Source organism: Triturus cristatus, chromosome 12 (assembly GCF_964204655.1).
Source record: "Triturus cristatus chromosome 12, aTriCri1.1, whole genome shotgun sequence".
In the NCBI taxonomy this organism is placed as follows: Eukaryota; Metazoa; Chordata; class Amphibia; order Caudata; family Salamandridae; genus Triturus; species Triturus cristatus.
The window spans coordinates 104,388,353-104,394,475 of NC_140595.1; the positions used below are offsets into that span (position 1 = coordinate 104,388,353).

A 6,123-nucleotide genomic window follows, 5' to 3' on the forward strand; every position below is an offset into this window, starting at 1 on the left:
AACTGATACATCAGAATCAATATAACATTTGTACATGTGATGATGTGCAGATCGATATAGCATATCCACCCATTCTATGTTAATGCTCAATATTGTATACATTGACATACTTCTGGTACAGTACTGGCCATCAATGCTCAATATTGTACACATTGACATACTTCTGGTACAGTACTGGCCATCAATGCTCAATATTCTATACATTAACATACTTCTGGTACAGTACTGGCCATCGGCGCTCAATATTGTATACATTGACATACTTCTGGTACAGTACTGGCCATCAATGCTCAATATTGTATACATTAACATACTTCTGGTACAGTACTGGCCATCAGTGCTCAATATTGTATACATTGACATACTTCTGGTACAGTACTGGCCATTAATGTTCAATACTGTATACATTAACATACTTCTGGTACAGTACTGGCCATCAGTGCTCAATATTTTATACATTGACATACTTCTGGTACAGTACTGGCCATCAATGCTCAATAGTGTATACATTGACATACTTCTGGTACAGTACTGGCCATTAATGTTCAATATTGTATACATTAACATACGTCTGGTACAGTACTGGCCATCAGTGCTCATTATTGTATACATTGACATACTTCTGGTACAGTACTGGCCATCAATGCTCAATATTATATACATTAACATACTTCTGGTACAGTACTGGTCATCAGTGCTCAATATTGTATACATTGACATACTTCTGGTACAGTACTGGCCATCAGTGCCCAATATTGTATACATTGACATACTTCTGGTACAGTACTGGCCATTAATGTTCAATATTGTATACATTAACATACGTCTGGTACAGTACTGGCCATCAGTGCTCAATATTGTATACATTGACATACTTCTGGTACAGTACTGGCCATCAATGCTCAATATTATATACATTAACATACTTCTGGTACAGTACTGGTCATCAGTGCTCAATATTGTATACATTGACATACTTCTGGTACAGTACTGGCCATTAATGTTCAATATTGTATACATTAACATACTTCTGGTACAGTACTGGCCATCAGCGCTCAATATTATATACATTGACATACTTCTGGTACAGTACTGGCCATCAATGCTCAATATTGTATACATTAACATACTTCTGGTACAGTACTGGCCATCAGTGCTCAATATTGTATACATTGACATACTTCTGGTACAGTACTGGCCATCAGTGCTCAATATTGTATACATTGACATACTTCTGGTACAGTACTGGCCATCGATGCTCAATATTGTATACATTAACATACTTCTGGTACAGTACTGGCCATCAGTGCTCAATATTGTATACATTGACATACTTCTGGTACAGTACTGGCCATTAATGTTCAATATTGTATACATTGACATACTTCTGGTACAGTACTGGCCATCAGTGCTCAATATTGTATACATTGACACACTTCTGGTACAGTACTGGCCATCAATGCTCAATATTGTATACATTGACATACTTCTGGTACAGTACTGGCCATTACTGTTCAATATTGTATACATTAACATACTTCTGGTACAGTACTGGCCATCAGTGCTCAATATTGTATACATTAACATACTTCTGGTACAGTACTGGCCATCAGTGCTCAATATTGTATACATTGACATACTTCTGGTACAGTACTGGCCATCAATGCTCAATATTGTATACATTAACATACTTCTGGTACAGTACTGGCCATCAGAGCTCAATATTGTATACATTGACATACTTCTGGTACAGTACTGGCCATTAATGTTCGATATTGTTCATATTACATTCTTTTGACACAGTACTGGTCATTACTGTAGCTCTGAGCATTCATAGGAAGAGATGTTTATACTAGGGGTGGGCGATCTATTCCGATCCGCCAATGGGATTGGCGGAATTTTGGCCACTCTGTGTTACGCTGGTAATGTGGCGTTCCGGCCAAATTCCGCCAAATGCTGCGTGGCAGAGTTTTTGGCTGCGCGTTGCTCAAAAGTGGTAAGTTGGTGATCTTCTAGTGAGATTTTCGGTTGGTAGGAGGGTACCCGGCGGGATTTGTTCATCGTGGGCTGTTGCGACTGTTCGCGGTCAGAAAGCCGCCGCTGTAGTAGAAAATCTACTTGAACTGCAGCAAAATCAGCTCAAGATGCTGTGCCCTTTGGTGCACCGCCGGGTGCTGTTCGCACTGATTTTTCAGCGCGGAACGAGCTCCCGGTGCTAAATCACAGCATGAGTAGCGCAACGTGCCTATTTCTGTCCGTTGGTGGAATTCCACGAAATCTCGATTAGTGTTTTTTTGTAACTCCACGAGTTGCCCCCATGCCTGGTTTACAATTCCATAACCCATGTACAAAACGGATCCTTATTGTTCGTATATACATAAAATAACCACAGGATTAGCTTTTAATGTTCCTCATAATATAAAGCAGCGACTGTGCACTGTATTGTTTATGCAGTAAGTTCAAACAGGCACAGACTATGTCAACTTGTACAAGACAAAAAGGCATGTCCAGTAGTGGGCGTGGGCGGCAGTGTGCATAGCTGCATAGAACTATGACCCTGATGAGAACTTTGTACATAGAAACCTAAAGTATATATATGCTACTCGTCTGTAATAGTGTCATTTGTGTGTGGTTGTCGGTAGTGCACTGGTCTTTACCAGTCAATATTGTCATATAAACTGAAAATATGTGCCCTGGACAATATTTCACAAAATGTATTTGCAAAGGTGTAGTACTGGGCTGCAATAACAGTGTTATTTATATTAGCATAGATCAGGGGGGTTACTGGCTATTATTGTTGAAAATAAATGATAGAAGGTGAGGCCTGGTCAGTAACGTTGAAAGGAACACAGAGCAGACACAGCACAGAGCAGTAGTAACTTGAATCATTTGGGTAACTGACCAGCTACGTAATGGCCAGGTCTGGTTGTTTTCTCCTCGCGATCCCGACAAGTGCATAGATACCACCCAGTGCATAGATGCCACCCAGTGCATAGATACCACCCAGTGCATAGATACCACCCAGTGCATAGATACCACCCTCAACCTGCATAAAAGATTGGGTCTGCGCTCGGTACACCACCGCCTGGTTTTCATCGCTATGTTTTACAATATCTATGTGTGTAGCGCTCTACCTTACGGGAAGGCCAACCCGACTCCACCTTTAATGTACATGGATTTTTTTTTGTGTTATTCACATGTTCTGCTTTATTGTAAAGCGCTCTGATGTCAGCGCTATATGAAATCACAAAAGTAAACAAAATGTTCACAATGAAAAGATAAAGAGCGCACAGGCCAGCATCGATCGTAGTAACACGAAGTATTAAATGCACTGTACCGTATTGTTCTAGTTAGTGCTGTTGGTATTGTTGTAAAACTCTGTACACTACTGGTTAGGACTGTTTACAATAACATACAGCATGAAGGGTCAGTACAGTGCTGGTGAGGGGTCAGTGTTGTCCAATTACCATAATGTTCGGAATCGTATCGGTCACTTTTGTTGATTTTATAGTAACATGTCTCCTGCACTGTTCAGTTCAGTCATAATTGGTGATATCAAAATTACTGATGTACAAGACAGGGCAGAGGGCCACTACTTAATTTGTGCCGGTGCTTGAGCGACGCGCATTTTTTTTTAGACCAAGGTTTATATTTCATCATTAGACTTTGACCTAAAAGCATGAGAGGCAAATGTAAATTAGGGCGAGAGAAGGCGATTAAAAAGATGGGAAAACACCAATTAAAGGAGAAAACGAATGAGAAAAAGAACATGCTAGAGAAAGAGACATGAAGAGGAATTCGGTGGAAGAAAGGGGAACGAGGTGAAACCAAGACCAACAGCCTTGGTATTCAGCGAGCCCGGCATTCAGAAGAAAACTTTACAAACTTACAAATTAAGAGCGTTCCCCCGAACCCCGGCTTACCTCACACTCGCTGGACACCCTTCCCCATTCTCCTCACACACAATCCAGCGGTTCTTCCGACATCCGCAGTGGACAGCACCACCAGGAGGGGGCAGCAGACGACGGACCCCGGGCAGGCGAGAGTGCGCCAACTATCCGGCGGCAGATGGCAGCCCGGGCTCTCGCACAGAGACGGTCCCAAGGGCAGTGAGACACCCCGGGGCAGGCGCATTGACACCTCTCGGGAGGGAGTCGCGGCGTCGGAGTGTCCTCCTGGGACAGGCTTACAGTGTGAGCTTGTTCTCCAGAGACAGGCAGCTCTCCGGAGACATCCCGTGGGCGGGCAGCATGTCCTTCGGGGACACGCTAATCCGGAGGGGTGTCCTTAAGAGACGGGAGCGTGTCCTCCTGTGTACAGCTGACCAGGGACGCGTGTTCACCATCGGTTGCACAGGAAGACTATCCTCGGGGAAAAAACAAGCAAGTAAAGCGTGTCCTACACAGACTGCAGAGGAAACGTGTCCGCCGGTAGAGGCTGTAAGGTAGTGTGCTCTCTAGAAACATACGTTATACATGTAGCGTGTGCTCCGGTAGAGGCTGTAAGGTAGCGTTCCCTCTAGAAACATACGTTATGCATGTAGCGTGTCCCCTGGGAGAGGCTGTTAGGCAGTGCGATCTCTAGAAACACACGTTATGCATGTAGCGTGTGCTCCGGTAGAGGCTGTAAGGTAGCGTTCCCTCTAGAAACATACGTTATGCATGTAGCGTGTCCCCTGGGAGAGGCTGTTAGGCAGTGCGATCTCTAGAAACACACGTTATGCATGTAGCGTGTCCTCCGGTAGAGGATATAAGGTAGCGCTTCCTCTAGAAACAGACGATGCATGCATGTAGCGTGTCCCCTGGGAGAGGCTGTAAGGTAGCGTGCTCTCTGGAAACATAGGTTATGCATGTAGCGTGACCCCTGGGAGAGGCTGTAAGGTGGCGTGCTCTCTAGAAACATAGGTTATGCATGAGGCGTGTCCCCCGGGGAGAGGCTGTAAGGTAGCGTGCCCTCTAGCAAAAGCCTTGATGCATGTAGCGTGTCCTCCGGCGCAGAGTGCCCTGTAGCGTGCCCCCCGCTCGCGGTCCCCAGCGCCTCTGCACCGTCTCAAGGAGCTGCGGAGTCCCGGGCCTGCAGCCAAGCATGGGCCGTCAGTCAGTCAGCGGAGGGGAGGACCGGCGCCCGCACAAGTGAGCAGCGGCCGCCTGCTGCTCTCGGATTCCTGGGCTGCGATCCCTCCTCCCGAAACACACACACACCCTCCTGCTTCCTGTGAACAAGAGTGAGGCGGGAGGGAAGCACTGAAGGCGAGCACTGAGTGCGCCGCACAGGGGAGCGAGCGCCCGCTACTAAACCCGCAATGATCGGGTTAATCAGTCAACCACCGAGTGTCGCCTCACAGGGGAGCGGAGCACCCACTAACCCAAGCACTGCACAGTGATCGGGCTAATCACCCAGTCACTGAGTGTCGCCGCACAGGGGAGGAGGCACTACTAAACCAAGCAATGATGGGTTAATCACTCAATCACCGAGTGTCGCCTCACAGGGGAGCAACCACTAACCCAAGCACTGTACAGTGATCGGGCTAATCACCCAATCACTGAGCGCCGCCGGTCACACAGAGGCGCAGCCACTAACCCGAGTACTGTGAAGTGATCCGGTCATTACCAGGGCACCCAGTGCGGATCAGAACCCAGCGCTCAACAGATGTCACAGGACTGAAAACAGACAAAGCACTAAACGGAGCACCAGCACTGAACTGAGAACCCAGCAATGGAAGAACAGCGAACAGAGCAGCAACCACTGAACGGTGCAGCCTACGACAAACAGAAGATACAGCAATGAGCGCAGTATCCAGCTCTGAATACAACACAATGAACAGAGCAGCTAACTGGGCAGAACACACAGCGCCGAAGAGAGCTCAGCGCTAAAGCACCGCCTTCAGTTCCAGACAGCAACCGGCATCCAACAGGACACTCAGCCCTGAATACAGCAAAAGCCCCAGCAACCAACTGAGAACCACAGAGAGAATGCAGCTTCCTCACAGCACCCAGCACTGAGGAGGACACCCAGAGCGAATAGAACACCCACAACGCAACAGAGCAGCAAGCAAAGAAAACAGAGCCAGCGATGAAGACAGCAATAAACAGACACCAAACACTGTGCCACTAACCGAGAGCA

The 6,123-nt window shown here is 46.5% G+C and overlaps 1 protein-coding gene across 2 annotated transcripts in view; it reads right to left on the reverse strand.

Moving 5' to 3' along the window:
- KANK3 (KN motif and ankyrin repeat domains 3) overlaps positions 1–5,158 on the reverse strand; it is a 160,312-nt gene extending 155,154 nt beyond the window's left edge. For both annotated transcript variants that reach the window (XM_085638314.1, XM_085638312.1), the window contains exon 1: positions 3,924–5,158. The gene's annotated coding sequence lies outside the window, so the exon portion shown is untranslated. The remainder of the gene's footprint in view (positions 1–3,923) is intronic.
- Between the last annotated feature and the right edge of the window lie 965 nt (positions 5,159–6,123).